Below are 21,371 nucleotides of genomic sequence, written 5' to 3' on the forward strand. Positions count from 1 at the left end.
GCTGTACTATGTTCTTTATTTGATCACTGCCACAGTAGCCCTTGCTGTAGGGGTAAATTACAACTCATTTTTTAGACTCGGAGGAGGAAAGGTGAGGGCAAAGGATACCCCGGAGAATGGTCCTAGTGAAATCAGGCATTGGATCTGCAGAAGGAATCTAGTTTATAATGTTTTTTAAGTATGCACAGAGGACCAAGTTGCTGCTTCAAAAATACTTTTACAATCCAACCGTATCCAAACAGCCACAGAATAAGCCAATGCCCTGATAGAATGAGCTTTGACCCTAGCAGAAGTAGTTTTGTTTTGGTGGAATTAACAAAAACTAATAGCAGGAGACAAAAATCCAAAAAATTGTCTTTCACACTGGCTGTCCTTCCATCTTAAAAACATGAAAAACTGAAGTTCTGAAAGATTTTGTTTTGTCAAGACAGTACCTGAGCTGAGCTGCCTGTGGACATTTAGGGTATGGAGTAACATTTTCCCGTCATTTTTAGATTCTGGAAAGAAAACATGGAGATAGACAGCTTAGCTTAAAGTAAATGCAAAAACCAGTTTATGCATAAAAGAAAGATTAGTTCTCCAAGAAACCACATCTTTCTGAAAAACGAGATAAGGCTGACCCACCATTACAGCTTGCAACTCCACTACCCTTCTTGTGCAGCTCAGACCAATGAGTAAGTCTGTCTCCCATATCAGGAACCTCGCGTCAGCCTGGTGAGCTGGTTCAAATAGAACACGTGTTAGTTTTAGATAGAACATTTGTCAGTTTTAAATAGAACATGTGTTAGTTTTAAATAGAACATGTGCTAGTTTTAAATAGAACGTGTCAGTTTTAAATAGAACATGTGTTAGTTTTAAAAAGAACATGTGTCAGTTTTCTTCTAAAACAATGTTAAGATCCCAAGAAGGGGCCATCTGCTTGAGGCTCTTATATAACCTTATACTCCTTTCAAAAACATTCTCATGAGACTATATTGAAAGAGGGGGATCTATGGAGAGACATGCTGACATGGCCGACAAATTAACCTTTTTCAAGGAGTAAGACAGGCATTGGATAGTAACTCACACAAATAATGTAAAATCAGGGAGACACTAGACATGAGCAGTTGCTGGTTCTTTTGTTGGCAGCAGCTAGAAAGCCTTTTCCATTTGCTTATATATGATTTTCAAGTAGCAGGCTTTTTTGTCTCCATTAATACCTGTTGCACAAAAAAAGGGCATAAAGGGTATTCAGATCTTATCATCCAAGCGATCAGTACTAGTGATTTGGATGTATAAGCACCCCATGGTCTTGTGAGATAAAAGCCAGTCTGTGAGACAACTTGTGGTAATTGACCCTGGACATTTGTAGAAGAAGTGAGAAAGTACAGATGTGTAAAATCTTGCCATAATGGTAGATATCCTTGCCTTCACTGCTGCAGTATTCTAAACAGAAGGGATTCCCTGCCGTGGAAGCCTAAATGTCTGGCCAGTCTACCAATGACTACTTGTTGTTTTTAAAAGTTATACCAAACATCACCCAAATGCTCCTTGTGTAGCATAGGGCACAGAGGTGATGTTCAGACTTGCCATAATCAAAGCTGAATGCCCCAGTAGGATCACAGCCCAAGAAACCCAAGTGGTAACCTGTACATCCAGGAAGGCAAAAGACTACGAGGAAGGAGTGAGGGAGTGAATACTGCAACAGTGAAGGTAAAAAGCAGCTGTACTATGTCCTTACATTCACTGCTGCAGTGTTCCTAACAGATAGGAGAGTGCCAAAGCTCAAGAGGAAACTAAAGAGGAGGAGGGGATAGAAGAATCCCCGAAAAACATGAAGAATTTAACTAGCAAAACCAGCCCTATCTCTAGAGATACCATCCAACTTGTAGTGTTTTGGTAAAGGTATGCACAGAAGTCCAGGTAACTGCTTCAAGAATAGAATTAGTATCTAAGCCCTTGAGAAAGGCACCCAAAGAAGCCATATCTCTAGTAGAATTAGCATTAACCGAAGAAGGAAGGCTCTTGCCATGAAAAATGTAACAGAAGGAAATAGCTTTAGAAATCCAAGAAGAAAAAGTTTGTTTGGATACAGTAAGTGCCTAAGATCTAGGATGAAAAGAAACAAATAACTGATTAGAGTTTCTAATAGCCTTAGTCTTATCTAAATAAACCGTGAATTGCTTAAGCATTTCCAAGCTATGCAGCACCCTCTCACTGTCAGATTGTGGACAGGGGAAAAAAGTAGGCAAGTTAAAAAACTGATTCAGTGATGTCTCATTAATCACCTTAGGCATAAAAGAAGTGTGAGTGCACAAGGGCAAGCTGTCCTCATGAAAGACCAAAAAAGTAGGGCAAGCTATAAGGACCTGCAGCTCAGACACCCATCTGGTAGAAGTACGAGCTAACAAAAGAACAGTCTTCCAGGAACAATGTAGCAAGGAAACTGAAGCAGAAGGCTGAAAAGGAGCCTGAGTCAGCTTCTCAAAAACAAAATTAAGATCCCAGGGAAGAAGAACAGGCTTCCAGGGAGGTCTAATATTAAGTGCGCCTTTAAGGAATTATTTAACCTCAAATCTAGAAGCTAAAAGTGGCGAAAAAGGCTGACAAGGAGAGATAGCTGATAAGTGGGCCTTAATAGAAAAATAAGCCAAACCAGCATTGAGCAACTCACAGAGAAATGTGAAGGGAGAAATAAAGAAACATCCAAAGTAAGTGGGTCCAGGTTATAAGAGACACATCAAATAGAAAATCTTTTCCATTTGGATAAGTAGGATTTCCTAGTAGTAGGTTTTCTGACCTCCTGTAGGACTTGCAGCACGTCCTCAGAAAAACAGTGTCTTTGAGGAATCAAAATCCTATAGCCCACAGTGTCAATTGAAGCATGGACAGGTGGGGATGGATGAGAGATCCCCTCTCTTGTGTGATTAGATCTACCCTGTGAGGTAACTTGTGATGATTGCCCCTGGCTAAATGCAGAAGTAGAGGGAACCAGTGCTATCATGGCCAAAAGAGAGTCACAGACAAGATGTTGGGAGCATTCTGTTGAACCTTAAACAGGACTTTCAGAATGACAGGAAGCCAAGGGAATGCATAAAGAAACATCCCATTCCAAGAAAATGAGATGTAGCCCACCTTCAATACCAGAGGACCTGGGACTCTGGCACAAAACAGAGGAAGTTGTCTGTTCTGAGGGGAGGCAAAACGATCCACTTGAGGAGTACCCCACTGGTGGATAATGTCCAGAAACACATCCCTATGAAACATCCATTCATGGGACTAAGTTAACGACTTGCTCAGAGTGTCTACCACAATATTCTGACCAGAAGGGAAATAAAGTGCCTGAAGAGTCACTTGATATTGGACAGCAAGATCACATACCAGAAGTACTAACTGGCAAAGAACATAAGATCTCCTGCCTCCCTGTTTGTTGATATTCCACATCACTGTAGTAGTGCCTGTGAACACCTTGAGAAACTCTGAAAAGAAAAGAGGATGAAAGGCCTGAAGAACCAGCAGAAGAGCCTCATCTCTTTGACATTGATGCGTTCCTTCTGCTGATGAGGCAACCACACTCCCTGTACTTTTAGGGAGCAAATGTCACCCCCCATCCCATGTCTGAAGCATCTGTAAACAATATGGAGATAAGCATCCTTGAGATCCAGAGAAACCATATAGTCCTGAGGAAATAGAATCTGAAAGGAGAACATCCGAAAAGGAACACACTTTTAGAAAAAAATGTTTAGATGATACAGGTCTAGAATAGGTCTCCAAGTGCCTTCTTTTCTGAGCATTAGAAACAGTCTGGAGTAGAGCCCTTCCTCCTTTGGAACACAGGCACCTCCTGAATATTACTCTGAGTCAAGAGATTTTTAAGCAACTCTGGGAAAAAGGGACGTTTTTCCTGAGGAGGCTGAGGAATGCCCATAAAAAGAGGATGGAATTTCCACACCATGAAGGACCCCTGACAATTAATCAACAGAACCCACGGATCCTGAAAAATATGAAGCCATATAAGAAAAAAAAAGAGGAATGTGGCTGGGAAGAGATGGATAGTCATACAACACCTGGTTTTTCCAGAAAGGAAACCTTTGGAGTCCCTAAAAACTGAGTAGCCTTAGCAGGAGGAGCCTATTTGCCACTCTTCCTACCTTTAGTAGAAGGGTGGGATTGCCTATGAACAAAGGCAGGCTTAGCTGGGTAGTTTCCCTGAAATTTAGGCACAGGAGAAACAAACACATGTTTAAACTCCTGTAAGGCCTTACCCTTATCCTGCAGGGACTTAAACAAACCAGCAGCAGTTTCCCCAAACAAAAGTTTGGAATCCAGAGGAGCATCCATAAACTTAGCTTTAATATTATCTGGTAGAGGTTTAAGACTAAGCCAAGAATAGCTCCTCATCACTGAACCAAAAACATCAATCCTAGAAGAGGCATCAGATGCATCATAACTATAATAGAATAATGAATGACTTGAGAGGAATTCCCTAACAAGAAAAGAACAGAAGTTTTACCCTCAGAGTCAGGAAAACTAGAAATAAGTTGACAGGCCTGAGAAAGAAGAGTCAACACATACCTAGGCATGAGGGTCTGATAAATAATAAGCCTAAAAGCTAGGGTAGCAGAAGTATAAACCTTTTTACTTAACCTTTCCATAGTTCTGCTATCCCTGTCAGAAAGCAATAACTTGGGTGAAGGAAGCAAATGTGATGGCTTATAAGAGTCTACAGACATGATAGAGGAGTCAGCAACAAGGCATTTATATAGGAAAGAACAATCTTCAGGCACCCTATAAAACCTGCCAGGCTTTTGGGAGCAGGGGCCAGAAAATCAGGCATGTCAGAGGCATTGGAAAAGCATCCAGCAAAGCAGCCAAAACAGGAGGAATAGTCACAGAAGTAGGGGATTCCAACTGCAGCAGCTCATAGTACCTATTATGGATATCAGAGACTGGAGCAGAATCCCACTTAAAATAAAATCCATCATCCTAGACAGCATGTGCCCAAAGGAAATTTCCTCATACTGAACATCTGTACAAATAAATTCCTACTCCTCTGGCCCACAGTGTAGTAGACAAGGAATATGAGTCAAATAAGTCCAGGATTCATTATCCAAATCTGACTCATCCTCAGAAGAGTCCTGTTCTCTAGGCCTTTTTAGAGGAGTAGAGGACCAAGGAGGATCAGGAACTGAAACCCCTTAAGGAGACTTTAAGAACATTAAAGCAGTAAATTGGCTCTGAGTGAAGACCTACCACTCACTTTGTGGTTCCCTAGGAGCATGTTTAATTTTTTTTAAGGGAACATGACCTCCAAAAAACTGAGAAGGATCAGACCTAGGACAGCTGTCAAAAAAATCATAGTGGGAACTTCTTCCCCAACTAAAAACTGAGGAACTCCACTAGGTTCCTCAGAAAAGATCAGCCGTGGCTCCCCCTGAACATCCAAGACTGACACTTGCAAAGCCTGTTTGGACATGCTGCCAGCCAGACCCTCACTGGCTAATGAGACAGTTGCTGCAGAGAAATCCAACAACACAGCAGGGCAAGCCTCCAGGTTTGTAACAACCTTGGGAGATACACCTTGCAGAGGCTGGACAGCAGAAGATTCCAGTCATACCTTTTTCACCTTATTCTTCCCTAACGGCTGACCCTTGGGGTGGGAGATTCCTTCCATTGTTTCTTTAGTAAGAAGCTTAAGGCACTGGTTCTCAAGATACAAAGGAAGGGAAGAAAGCCTACTGTGAAGTGTTTTTGGAATGAACGCCTGACAAATAGAACAAGATGTATGGTCATGAGAAGCTCCAAGACAAAAAAGACACTTATAGTGGTGGTCATTATGGGGAATCTGTCTCCCATACGAACATTTACCCCTCCTGGATTCATTAACCCGAAGGAACACAAAAAAGGTAAGAAAAACTAAAATCCCCAATGGGGCACTCACCTGCAACTGCAATAGAAGTCAGCAAGCAGGTGTAAGTAGTCACTGGAGAGCAAAAATATATTCAACTGGCAGAAAATGGATGCAGGTAAATAGACCAATGGTAAAAATATACGTTCAGATTGGCTGCAAAGAAGTTCTGATTATTGTAGGCCTGAATGCCACCTTTATGCCCTGTGCAAAGCAAGGAGTGTTTCAGTGACATTTGGTGTACCTTTTAAAAGCAACAAGAAGTCTTTGGTAGACTGGCCGGACGTTTGAGCTTCCATGGCAGGGAATCCATTCTGTTAAGAGTAATGCAGTAGTGAATGAAAGGACATCCACTGATGCCATGGTCAGAAGGGAGTCACCACAATGATGTTTGGGGAGTCCTTCTGAATCTTCAGAAGTACAGTGGATATTAGTGAGAAGGGTAAAAAAGCATGCAGGAACATTCCTGTCCAAAGAATAGAAAAGATGAGAAAGAAAAAAGAAAGACATCTGTCTTCCAAGCCTTCTTGCATAGAGTCTAGGGCAGAATTTTGCCAACTGATTGGTCATAGAGAAGCCAAATATATCTATATGAGTTGCTCACCACAGATGGACCAAAACTTGCAAGACTCTGTGATTCAGCTTCCATTTGTGAGGGTCTGCCCTTGTCCTGCTCAGCTTCTCTGCCACACAGTTTTGCTCAGATGGGATATAAGATGCCTGTAGAGTGAAAGAGTGCCTTACTATCAAAGGTAGTCAGTACAGAGGGTAAGATCTGTTTCACCCTCAATCATTTATTTAACGCATCACTGTGGTGTTGTCTACAAACATTTGTAGAAGTCCTGTGGACCACAGATGGTTTTGAGAGTGGAGACCATTTATGAGAGCTAACGTCTTTTCTCTGTTGATGTGTTTTAGTCTGTCCTTTTGTTCCAAACAACATGTTCTTTTATCCCCATGAACACTGCCCCCAAGCAAAGTCTGAGACATCCAACCAGTGATGTCTCTTTTTAAACCCCCAGCAGAGGCAGACACATGTTCCTCTCACATCTATTGCTAGCCCCTAAAAATTTTAACTCAAACCAGTCTCAATTTCTATAACCAAAAAACTATAAATAACCTTAAACCTACTACCCTTGCCCCTAATAACATACCATTTAAGTGCTTAAAAACTATTGCTGATACTCTAGCTTTTCCTATCTCACTTCTAATAAACTTCTCTATCAGCTAAAGATACGTTCCAACCTTACAGATAAAGTGCTACATTCTTCCCCTCCATAAAGATGGAAATTCAGATGCCATACTGCCTCTGCTTTCAAAAATTCTGGAGAAGTGCATCTGGTCTGGAACTCCTCAGCTTCTTCAAAGACAGCTTCCTACTTTCCCCTAAAAAGCATGGTTTCCATCCTTTTCGTAATGCTTTTCTAGCACTCCTTGGTTTTATAATATCTGTTAAACAATATCAAAACTCTGGCAACTTAGTCTCAGCAGTTTTCTTAGACTTATCCAAAACATTCAACATGGTTATCCCACCAGAAATTGCTTAAAAAACTAGCTTGCCTATGATTATATGAAACTTAGCTATTTTGGTTTTCCATCTATCTCTGAATTCGGCAACAGGCAATGACATGGCAAAACATCTTCTATTTCCTTCTCATTACACTGGGTGTCTCTCATGGCTCCATTTTGGGTCCACTGTTGTTCAATATATTCATTAATCATCTCCACCTAGCTTTTAAACAAGCCACTGCAATACAGTTTGCAGATAATTCAGCCATCATCTGTTCTCCTAAAAGCATTGATAAGTTTGACTCATCGAAGAGTATTTCTCCACTATGGAGAACTGTCTCTCTAATACACAGTTGCTGCTTAGCCCTAAAAGATGATCCTATTTACCCTAAAGCATTCGATTGTCATAAATAATTTCAATATCACTTGCTCTAACAAGACCAACATAGAACTAATAAGTCAAGCTAAGCTTCCAGGAGTCACTATTGAAGAAAGTTTAAAATTTGAAGCAAGCAGTAATAAATACCAAACAAAATCCAAATGCTCCCTATAGAGTCAAACAATACTTGACAGATAATGCCAGTCAAAGTATCGCTCAGCCCCTTCTCATACCTACACTTCCTTATACTGTTCCCATATGGCTAACCTACAATCCACTGAACCCTCAGTCCTAGCACAGTGCTATAATAAGGTGGCAAAATTTGTCTACAATCATCATTATAGGATGCAACATTGTCTGGCCTTAAAAAAAAAAACTTCAGTAGTTAGGGTTAAGGCATTACCTTACACCTTCCCAACTAGTAAACTCTTATAAATTCACCTATTATCCAAACAAACACCCTAGTTTGAAAAATATTCTGCAGCTTTGTAACTCAAGTAGACATCTGATATCCAATGAAAAAATGTTGCTGACTGTTACAACAGCTAGCAACTCATCTGGTGACTCTTTGCAATCCTTTTCCCTGGCCCACATTTGGAACTCCCTTCCACCATATGTTTTAGGCACAAACAAGGGAATGCCTAAAAGATATCTGTACATCCACAGCTCCTGGATGAGAAATGTCCTGCCCCTTACGTCCTCATTTTCATTCCAAGCTCTATACCGCTAGTTATTGGCCCAATATCTCCTCTGTGTCCTCTGCCTCTCCCACTACTTCTTTTTACCTGTCCTAAAACATTCTCTCTCTCACCTCCTAATGATAACACTCCATTTTCTTCTTTTATTTTTTTCTCTATCAAGTTAATTTCCAAGTATGTTTCATAGCTCTTTACATGATGAAGTTAATAATTAATTATATTCAGTTCTAATGGTGTATATTTGCTGATTACTTTATACCTTTGTCCTTTTCTCCCCAGAAAAGGTTTCACATCTCATTCAGTGCTACTATTAATTAATGATACTCTGCTTAAATGTTGTATATTTGATTATTACTTGTATAGCTCTAATTAATATGATCTTTACTTAATGTTGGCGTCTTTTGGGATCTTTTCTTCCCATGCAACCACTGAAAAGGTGTAGCTTTCTTCCCAGTGGGGCTTTCCTGGTAAGTGAATGCAATAAATAAATAAATAAATAAATCTGCAGAAAAATATAGGAAACATCACACCACAGCAGACAGTATCAAATAAAGCTCCAAAGTTTAATCCGCAGTACAAAATGGTGAGCGCTTGCATAGTCAGAGCTACTTCATCAGACAACTCAATAAACTCCACAGGGATTTTTAAAAACAGCAACAGTCTATTAGTGATAGTTCCCAATAAACAATTAGCCCAGTAGCCACTGATTTAAAGGAAAAGCACTAGATAGAGACATAATATTAACTAATAAATCAATAAAATGAATAAAAATACATAAAAGTACATATATAGAGACTTTATTGCATAGTGGCTTATTGACCAAAACCGGTTTAATAAAAATTTTATCATTTAGGCCTTTGCCCCTGTTGGCACGCATCCTAATAATCCATTCAAGCTCTTTAGTCTCTACCCAATTCCTAATTACACCACCTCTTCATCCTAGCTGAACTTTCTCAGTTACCATGAATTGAAAGTTGTGTGTTGCCCCTGATAGTAGAATATGCCTAGCAGGGGCATAAGTTCCTGCCCCTCTGTTAATGTCATACATGTGTTCCCTAATCCTATCACGAAACCTTCTTGTGGTCATGCCCACATAGAATGAAAAACATGTAGTACAAAAAGCTAGGTACACAATATTAGTAGTATTACAGTCAGCTATAAGTCTGAAATAGATAGTCTTTCCAGTATCTGGATATTTAAAATGCCCTCTCTTGTCAATATGCTGACAGTAGGTTCATAGGTTCATAGGTTGGTACTAGACAATCAGCCCTAGGGCCTATACAAGCCTAGCCATAACAATTCCCTGGCTATTTCTTCCCACACTATTTACTTCCCTGGACCCCTGTCTAGCAGGGTGACTGACATGATCCATGGGGTGAATCTCCTTTTTCCCATCCAATTGTCAAGGTTCCTTTTGAAGAGGGCCAAAGAGGCACTCTGCTTGACATGTATGGGCAATCTATTCCAGAGTCTGGGGAGTCTCTGGGTCAGGAACCTATCCCTCCAGCATGTTTTGTTTATTGTGATGCCAAGGTTTAGATCCCTGGACCGTGTGACTCTGAGGGATTGGGATTTCTTTAAGTGTAGCATGTCCAATAGCTCTGGGTTTGGCATGGCCTTGTATGTTAAGCAGAGATCACCTCTGAGTAAACGATATGTGACAGAGTATAGCTGGAGTTTTTTAAGATGGTCAGCATAGGGCATCTGCTTTAGGCCTGTGATTCTTTTAGTGAGGTATTTCTGCAGCCTTTCCAGTTGTTGCAGATGTCTTGAGAGGTACATACCAAACGGGGAGTTGTATTCTATAATGGGTCTAATGAAGGATGAGTAAGTGGGACAATGACCTCCTTTTTTCTGGATGAAAAGCCCTTAGTGATGAGGTGTACCACATAGAAGGATTTACTGACTGTTGTGGCGATGTGGTTATCGAAGGTGAGACCACTGTCCACCTGTGTCCCTAAGTCTCTTATCACACTTTCGGTGTTTAGTGTACTGCCACCTATATGGTAATTCACGGATACATGTTTTTTCCCAAAAGGGATAACTATACATTTCTTGGCACTGAGCGTGAGCCCATGGCTCTGGCACCAAGCATCTTTTTCTGTAAGGCTATTTTGTAGACTATCCACATAATTTGGGGATTCAATAATGGCTCCCAGTTTGTAGTCATCTGCAAACTTTGTTAGCCAGAGTCCCTTAGTGTTGGCCTGTACTTCAGAGAAGTAGATGCCAAACAAGAGCGGTCCCAGGACTGAACCTTGAGGTACTCCACTTGTCACTTGTCTAGAGCTGGATTTGAAGTTGGCTACTTTTACAGTGTGGGTTCTATCAGTAAGCCAGTTAGCAACCCATTGGGTGATGTAGGGATTAATGCCCAGCTTAGTAAATTTATCTATGATTCCAGAGTGGGGGATGGTGTCAAAGGCCTTGGCAAGGTCTAGATAGGCTGTGTGGACCAACTTACCCTTGTCCATGGCTCTGGAGACTGATTCGAAGAAGTCAGTCAGGTTCAGGAGACAAGATCGACCCTTCACGAACGCAAACTGGGTGGGGTCCAGTGTTTGAAGGTTGACAATGCCTTTGTTTATAAGTTCCATGATAATACGCTCCATGGCCTTGCAGATAAGGCTTGTCAGACTGATGGGATGGTAGTTTCTGGGATCCAAGGTGGATCCCCCCTTGTGGAGTGGGATAACTGTAGCTCTGCACCACTCAGTGGGCACAAAACCTGAGGTGAGGCTATGATTAAACATGACAATTAAGTGAGGTGCCATTTCATATTGTAGTTCATGTAGTACACAGCCCGGGATGTCATCTGGTCCCATGGATGCTGTATTCTTAGCTTTGGAGAGTAGTTGCAGGAGTCACAGGGTTTCATCCCATACATGGGGGTGGTGAGTTGAATATCTATTACTGGTTTATATCTGGGGCCACATAACAGTCTCTTAAGGGATTTCTTGTTCTTATAGGCATATTGAGGGGTGGTCCCTATCAAAGTTTTAACTCAGTCATCAGAACATAATATGTTCCAGTTCCTATGATAGATATTCTGCAGCAATCTAATGTTACTAGCATAAGTAATGGGAATTCTTAGCAGGTTATCCTTCCTGCTCTTTTCCTCATAAACTTGACCTTGATTGGAAAAGTATAATTTCCCTCCTTTTTCCTTTGAGAACCCATATTCGAGGTAATGGAAAGAACCTCTCTCCTCCCATACCCTCTCTCTATAAATCTATCTTCTAACTGATGTAATTCTTTCTCAAACTTGTCATCCTCTGCTGTTAGTCTTGAAGTCCTTAATGCCTGTCCCTTTATTACATTAGTGAACACATGTTGAGGGTGCATGCTTTGCCTATGGACATAGGTGTTCCTATAGCATTCCTTATGGAAGATTTCAGTACAAAAATCCCCTGTATTTTTCCTAGTTATACTAACGTCTAAAATTCAGCATTCTTGTTCGAACTGTGGGCTGTGAATTTCAAAATGTATGCACTTCTAGTGATGTCAATCAAAAACTGCTGTAGATTTGTTTCACCTCCTTCCCACAACAGGAAGAGGTCATCTACAAATCTCCAATAAAATACCACTTTCTCTGACCATGTTCTTTCAATGATATGCTGTTTTCCCATTTTGCCATCACAAGGTTGGCGTAGCTATTGGCACATGAAGTGCCCATAGCCACGCCATCCAACTGTTTATAAATGCACTGTTCAAACATAAAGATGTTATTCTCCATTATAATTTCAACCAGGAAACATAGAAGATCAATAGTTCTGGTATTGTACACTCCATCTTCCTTAAGATATTGACACAAAAACTCTAGTCCTACTTCATAGGGAATTACAGTAAACAGGGACTGTACATCCAAAGTGACCATTAAACAATCCATAGTGGGTGGAAAATTACTGATATAGTCATGTAGTTCCATTAAAAATGTTTCTTATCCGTAAGAATATATTTATTCCTGGCTAGTACAGGTTTCAAAAAGTGTTCCACATAAACTGATAGTGGTTCAGTCTACCATCCTTGCCCAGCCACAATAGGTCTCATCAGTGGATTATGTGGATGCTTATGTGTCTTGGGCAGTCCCTGCATTATTGGAGGAGTGGGATCAGCTACCAGGAAATAATTATACAACTCCATGGTGATTTGGCTGCATTGCATACATGTAAATAAATCATTGCGTATTCTAAGGACACAATTGTCAACCTGTATTTGCTCTATTCTCTCATATACCTCTTCATTGTTTAACATAGTAAACATAACATCCCTGTAGAACATGTAATCCATGATAACAAGTGGTCCCCCTTTATCAGCTGGTCTAAAACAAATAGTATGATCCTTACATAGTGTTTCAAGTGCTGACCTTTCTTCACAGTTCAAATTCACAAAACATTTAGTGTGGCTCCTACTATCATACGAGTAAATATCATTAGTGTAAGCCTTCTCAAATGCTTCAATTACTCCCACAGTTATAGGTACATAGCCACTGGTCTATCTAAACAAATTAATGCTTCTATTACTTACATTCCCATCCTGAAAATTTAGCTTCGACATTAAGTTTCTAATAAATGTCTTCAATTCAATGATGTTCTCTGTAATCATCATATGGCTACCTGGTATGAAACTTGTGTGCTTACTAAGAACAGATTGTTCATCTTTGCTCAAACTGTGACTAGATATATTCCATATTATTGTCCGTTTCCCGTTTACCACATCCTTTTGATTGTGAGGGCATTCTCCTCTTCTGTTGACGTTTTCCACTTCAAGCGGCCACTGCCCAGGCTCCATTCCTGAAACTTTGGTGTGCGAATGGGATATGGCATCATCAAGCATTCATTGTCCTCTCTGGGCTGTTCATTTTTTCCTTACAGTTCAAAATATGTGACATCTCTTTTCTAGATTCTCCACTTCTGCCTGATGGTGAGTCTATGACATCAGCACCTGCTGTCCTCGGCTGGCCAGTCTGAACACTGGGGGAACTTCCTTGTTCCCGGTTACATGCTCTGTATTCATATTTAAGGTAGAACCCGATGTAGCCATATCTGATGTAGCATTTTCAATTCTTACTGAGTTCCTATGTGCAAATGAACTCAAATTATTATTATTGTGTTCTCTTGGCCAGGCAAAAACCCATCCAGCCAAGAAATTATTATTATCCCTTTGGATATTTTCTTTTTGTAGCTCAACAATTGTTGTCCATATGCATTGATAGTTTCAATCATATGTTCTACCTTAATGTCTATTAATGCAGAGGGATAATTCTCATATAGTTCCATTTGCAGTTTGTCTATGTTATCTGGCAACTGATCCTCCTCGGGTTTAAAAAAAATGGATCAGTAGTTTCATATAGTTGTAGCTTGTTTCTAAGTTTATCTGTTGCCACTGTGCAAGTAAGTCTCTATATGTATTTCCATAAATTGGCATATTTAAAACTCTTAACCCCCGAAGCATAATATGAAGATTTAAGCATGCTTCAAAGTGAAATCTCTGCATACGTAGTCTTACTAATTTTCGTGTATCATTCTCAAGTTTATTTAAGTCTTTTCTTTGTGAGTTCAAATCATACTCACAGTTAGTCTCATTCGTGAGGGGTGTTGATACAGGATAAAAAGTTAATAGTGGATTATCCTTGTCCTTAAATAAGGAAGATCAATTCCTCAGTCCATGTTTGTCACAGCTATTCAGCTCCGATAGATGCTCCATAACAGGTACCTCAAAAGTACCTTCTGCCATGTCTCTACACCACAAAGAAGTAAAATACAACAAATAAAAAATACAAGGTGGTATGAGCAGACTGGGTTCCCAAACAAATAGTATATGCAGAAAAATTTAGGAAACACCAGACCACAGCAGACAGTATCAAGTAAAACTCCAAAGTTTAATCCACCGTACAAAATGGTGAGCGCTTTCATAGCCAGAGCTACTTCATCAGAGAGCTCAATAAACTGCACAAGGATTCTTAAAAAACAGCAACAGCCTATCGGTGTTAGTTCCCAATAATGGTAATTGAGAAAGTTCAGCTAGGATACAGAGGTGGTGCAATTAGGAATTTGGTAGAGACTAAAGAGCTTGAATGGATTATTAGGATGCGTGCCAACATGGGCAAAGGTCTAAATGATAAAGTTTGTATTAAACCGGTTTTGGTCAATAAGCCGCTACGCAGATAAAGTCTCTATATATGTACTTTTATGTATTTTTATTAATTTTAATGATTTATTAGTTGATATTATGTCTCTAGTGCTTTTCCTTTAAATCGGTGGCTACCAGGCTAATTGCTTATTGGGAACTAACACTGATACGCTGTTGCTGTTTTTAAAAATCCCTGTGGAGTTTATTGAGTTGTCTGATGAAGTAGCTCTGGCTGCGAAAGTGCTCACCATTTTGTACTGAGGATTAAACTTTGGATTTTTATTTGATACTGTCTGCTGTGGTCTGGTGTTTCCTATATTTTTCTGCATATACTATTTGTTTGGGAACCCAGTCTGCTCATACCACCTTGTATTTTTTATTTGTTGAAATAAATAAATCTGTTGTAACTTACAGTGCTAGAGTGGGGGAGGGGGTTGAGAGACCTGGATTCTGAGAGATATGGAGTCTCTACCATATAATTTCCCTTTCCACAAATCCTAGAACTAGAATTTTAAAGGTGTTGGGACCTTAGAGATTTCACGTACCATTATAATTTTCTCATGGAATCTTGCAAGATGTATCTTGAGTATCGATAATGCTATGAGACAAAGACTTGTGAGGAGCTCCCTTGCTGAGTGGAGGTCTGAGTGAAAAACCTCTGGAATAGATCTAAATGAGGTGTCCAGAAGATTCCCAAAAAACTGGTTCTGTGAGAAGAAGTCAGAAAAGACTTCGGAATGTTTTCTTGGAATCCCAGCCTGTGTAGGAGGTACCTTACCAAAGTGATTCATTCCAAACATTTTGAAAAAAAAACTCTGCAAAAATATGTATGTTATCTAAATAAAGAAAAATCTGAGTACATTACATTCTGCTATACGTTATGATAGGAACTAGACCCTTTGTGAATACCATTGAGCAGTAGGCGGTACCACCGGTAAGGCAGAGAGCTGATCATTTGATCCAGACACAAAAAAAAAAATCTTAAAAAGCACCTGAAATCAGAATCTACAGGAATGTGATGAAATGCATCTTTTAAATCTTAGGTTACTAGGAAACTCAAATGAGGAATAAGGAGTAGCAAATTGGGATGTGACAGCATCATGATCTTGGGCACTATTACAAGTTGGTTCAGAAAGGAAAGGTCCGGAACTGACCTTCAAGAGGCTTCTTTCTTTGACACCAGAAACATACTTGATTAAAATTGTTCTCCTAACTGAGCAGGATGGACAGCTTCTATCACCCTCTGAACAAGCATATGCTTAATGACAGGAGGGAAAAGAAGAGATTGGTCTTGCAGATAAGAAGGAATAACCTGAAAAGGAGGAAGAGACCTCCATTGCTATCCATAACCATAATAGATTACTCAAGAACCCAGCTGTCTGTAAAGATCTATTGCTAGAGGGACACTGGCAGTTCAGACTTTCTGGTAGAATTAAATGAGTGCCAGGGTGGGAGAGGAGAGGAAATTCCATTGAATTACCATTCAGACTTATTAGTCTGGTCTTAGTTTGGGGGGGTCTTTCTTTCTTTCTGGAAACTCCCTGTTACTGCTTTTTAAATGTCTGCTTAAAAGCAGATTGCTGGAACTGTTTATTTAGTTATTTTTAACTGAAATTGGATGAAAGAGCAAAGAATCCCTTTTTAATCTTGGAACAGAAGGGCAGAAAAATCAGACAGATCCCTTGACTCAGCTTCAACCTCTCGTCAAACATTTTTAATGCACTCTGCAGAATAAGGTCCAAAATCTAGTTCTCTACTGAAGAGAAATTTCAAAATGCCATTTTTGACATCCAGTGGGCAGTTTTGTTAACTTAACCAGGCAAACGTTCTTATAACATTTCCAGTGACAGCAGCCCTGGAAATGAAATCGTTAGAGTCATATGCACATTTTAAACATTGGATAGGAATGTGAGAAACAGTAAAAGCCGGATTGCACAAAGCAAATTTTTCGTCACAAGAGGCAACCAATGCCATAATATTCCTCATATACTCATATATGGCATATGAACCTGACAGATGATAATTCTAAAAACAACAGTTGCATACACATATAGTTTTTTCCACTACTTATCAAAAGTCTTCACATTTTGTCAGATGGAGAGTGATTAATGTTAAGAAAATGCTTAGCAGCAACTGGGTTTACTAAAGTTATAGCTGCTGGGTCACGTCTGGGATTATTGTATAAAAACCCAAAGACAGAGAAACCTTATTATCTTATCTACTGTTTGGGGGACAGCGAGCTATCTTTCAAGAAAATTGCAGTCTGAAAAAAAATATCCTCTAAAGCAGAAAGCACAGGAGGAATAGGTGCTGGTTCAAGAAATTTCAGTTGTAATAATCAAAATATTTTCTGAGGGGCTGAGAAATATCACTGCTTTCCCAGTGAAACAATTGATTCATTGAGGAAACAGTCTCTTCTATGAGAGTCCCTCACAGGGATTATCTGAAGTTGCACTGTCTTAAGAACCTGGAATGGAAATCTGTGGAAATATTATATCATCTGTCCCTTCACATTCCTTTTAAGATTCAAACTCTTGAATCCCTTCAGGAAAAGAATAATCCATTTTTCTTTTAACAGAATCAGTCGTATAAGAAAGGTCAATAATCTGCATTAAACCCTGAACTAAGCCCAATCAAGTACTCGTGTCCAGTGTCAGTGAGACAGAAGAAGACACATGTTTAGTCTTGTGTTTCGTTTTTCTAGGAATTTCTAAAAACAGACACACAACTGCCAGCAAACACTTCCCTATGAATGGGCACAGCCTTCTGACCAAGTAGAAAGGCATTCCCCGCCCCCTCTCCCAGGAACAAGAAGAATGGCTCTCCCTTGTCCAACAAGGTCACACCAACAGCCTTAGAGGATGTGTATAAGCCCAGTCCACAGTGGCTGTATGGACTACACAAATAAGAACCAAAGGAAAAATGAATGATCCGAGTAACTGGCCTTAAGCTACAATAAAGTCAACCACCTGTAACCGAGGCAAATATCATCCTGCATTGTCAGCAAAGGCTGCTTAACAATCATTTTCTTTTTGTTTCTGGAAGAAGGTTCCATGGTTAAAGCCAAAAAAAAAAGATGTGTGATTCCCAGGGATGCTAAATAGCAGTAGCAGGTAAAAAAATTAAGCTGTAAAACAGTAATCTTTCTCTGAAATACACACACACACACACACACACACACACACACACACACACACACACACACACACACACACACACACACAGATGTGCAAACACTACAAGTGAATTACTGCAAGCAATATGGAGGATCATGAATTTCCTCAGAGTATATCTTAGAGATAAATGTGACAATTGGTAGATAGCGGTGAGATATGCTCACTGCACATAGAAGGCATTCCGTTAGGAAGTGAGTTTGGGAAATTAAGCCCTGTGAGGTAACAGTGCTAACTACTATGCCTCTGTGCCACTGTTCTCACACTATAATGGTAATCAGAAGTGCACCAGACAAACCACCTTACCAAATGTAATGTTTTATTTAGGTGAAAGAAATAAGCACATGAATGTCTGTGTGCAAAGCCTCAAATGAATTCTAGTTTGATTTTTGCAATAATAAAAAATAAGGCTAAGACAAGTACAACAAACATAAATAGGCTGCATACTAATAATACATTTAATCCAAATCTTGGTGGAGCTTTGTGTTAATTTTAAAATAATACACGAAAGAGAAAAATAGCAGCCTCTCTATACCTTGCTTTCCACATCAAGATATCATTATAATCTCAGAGAAGTTGCATTGCAGTACACCAATTTGTTTTGCTAAATTTATTTGCTGTATTATTCTGAAGCTCATTACTTTCAAATCAGAATTATACACAACTTGCCTCAGAACATTATAAAGCAATTGAAGCAAATGTTGAACTTTTTGTTCTAATTATATAAGCACAGTTTTAATTTCATATATCTGAAGCTGCAATTAACACCTAGATATGGTGAATGTTTTAACAGATGGTGAAAGTAAAAAGTAAGGCACTTTGCCTTAATACAATGCTTAAGTAAGCATAAATGTGTTTATTAAGGAAATAAATCTTTTGTTTGGAATGAAATTCGTCATGTCTCCTGTAACTAAATATGTTCGTACACATTATGTTCTCAGTCATAATGAAATGTATAATGTTCAAGCAGTGTGAACTGATGTTGCAATTTAATGAGCCTGTGTGTTGAAATATTACAATTGAATGTATCGTTGGGAATGATATGTATTAAAGAAAATAATTATAAAAGAAATTTCAGAATGTATAAAAAGTAAACTGTACTAACACTGAAGGCCATATTGACTGCAACTAAACCTTGCCATTGGTGTCTACAGTTTATTACAAATGTTGTGTACCTACACATGACTAACCCATAAGTCTTATGAACACTCAATAGTAGTGAGGCACACAGGAAGTATAAAAATAAGCTTATCCAAGGGCCCAGGGCCCAGATGGTGGGAAATGAATTAGAATTTGTGTAACTGTTCTGAGAGAAATTCAAATGAACTTGCCTGTCTGTGATGAAAATACTCACTAAATTTAATGTTTAAGTTAGTTTTAATATTAGTACCTGAACTGTTAGGTTTCTTGTTCAAAAAGTAAAAAGTATACTATTCATTTTCTTCTTTATCTGTAGAATGTCAGCCTGATAAAATTTGTGCCAGTTTCTGAAATTATTATATCCTTACAGGCAGTTCATCATCAGTATAGTATCTCTTTGCAATTCTTCTTTATGACTCTTTAAGCTTACATTTGTACATTATTCAGATGTTCACTATAGGAAGAAAGCAATTTATATTATCATTATTATTAACTAGTCTGAGAATAATTTCATAATTAATGACCTGCATAAAAAAGCCAAACTAGCATTTCTTTGTAGAAGTGTCACTTGAAGATTGAGTAAGCAAATTGTAGCAGATATAAATAGTATAGAAATATGGCAAATATTGTCTCCCAACTCATTACACATTTACAGTCATGTGACATTTTATAACAAAGGTAATGTAAGCTACAGAAGTTACCCAGAAACAAAAGTGATCTAACAGTTATGGAACAATTAATATCAGTCAGCTGGAGACCACAAGACAAATTAAAGTAGATAGTGGAGGTACACTGAGCAAATATCAGAGCAGTGGGTGAGACAACATAGCAGACATGAAGGTGTTTTTTTTTTACTCAAATGATTTTTATTTTGATGAAATAACACAATAATTTAATACATTCATAATACTCAATAGCTATTTACAGTATTTACATTCAGCCTGACAAAAATGATTCAGATAAGAAGATCTGTAGTTAAATAAGTTAATATATAAACTATGATAGTTAGGAAGAGTTTGGTTCCATCTGTAGGGTATCAATCAAATTCAAAACTTTCCTCCACAGACTATTAATCAATGGTTTAGGAAAAGTTCTTAACTCTTTAGTTCTTTTCTCTATTAGTATGCACTTCTTCAGTGATGATAGGAATTCCTCCATTGTGGGTGCTACATTAGAGTTCCAGCTTCTAGTTATACATTTTCTGGCTATTGCTAACATTGTCCACAAAAAATGCAGGTCATCTTTCTTCATACTATTACTATTAACACCATTCAATAAAATTAAAGACTTTGTCAAAACAAATATATTAGTATAGATACCTTGAAGAAATGTGTTAATCTCATTCCAATATGGTTTAATATTAGCACAGTCATAAAAAATATGAGACCAGTCAGCATTAGTGGACAGATGACATCTCCAACATAACTTGCTGTTTGAAGGGTTCATTTATGAGAGTTTCTCAGGTGTCAAAACGAATCTGTGTAGAAATTTCCAATGAAACATCCTCCAGAATTGTGAATAAGAAGTTAGTTTAACTGAAAATAAAATGTTTGTTTTATCTTCTATTGATAATGATACTTGAAACCCTTTAGTTAGGAATTGCCGGTAAGAATCTTTAGGAGTTGTCTTATAGACGATTAAAGTGTTATATAGATATGATAATTCAATCTTAACATTGATATTATTATTTAGAATTCCAAAAATCCAGTTTATAATTTTGGTACAGTTTTGAAGGATGAGTTATGTATTATTCTACACAGATCCTTAGTGTATGCTGTGACACTCTGAAGAACCAACCAATCATTAGTGGATAGGCCATAAGTTGACAATATACTTTGTGTGTTCAAAGCTTGTTGGTTTTCAATACATTTCAACCAACAAAACAGGTTACTGTTTTCCCATAAACCAAAAATCTCTTTATGTGTTTTATCAGGGAAATCCCTTGTAATAGTAAATGGTATTATAGTTTCATAGGTTCATAGGTTTATACTAGGCTATCTGCCCTAAGGCATTTATAAGCCTAGCCCAAATTTTTGTGGCTTACCCCACCCCTTATATGAAAAAATACTGTGCCCATTAGTTTGTTGTGCCTCTGTCCAGCAGTGACACAGATATGATTCCCAGGGTAAACCTACGATCTCCCATCCACAGGTCTAGATTTCTCTTGAACAGAGTCAGCGAGGTGCTCTGCCTCACATGGACCGGGATTTTATTCCACAGCATAGGGAGTCTCTGAGTGATAAATCTATCCCTCCAGCACGTCCTATTTATATCCGTGCTAAGGTTTAAGTCGCTTGCTCTAGTGGTTTTGGTGGATTTGGATTTTTTGAGGTGGAGCATGTCCATTAATTCCGGGTTGGACATGGCCTTGTATGTCAGGCACATGTCACCTCTGAGCAGACGGTATGCGACTGAATAGAGCTGGAGTTTCTTCAATCTGGCAGCATATGACA

The sequence above is a fragment of the Protopterus annectens genome, chromosome 5.part0, assembly GCF_019279795.1.
Source record: "Protopterus annectens isolate FY-2018-M chromosome 5.part0, PAN1.0, whole genome shotgun sequence".
Classification (NCBI taxonomy): Eukaryota; Metazoa; Chordata; order Ceratodontiformes; family Protopteridae; genus Protopterus; species Protopterus annectens.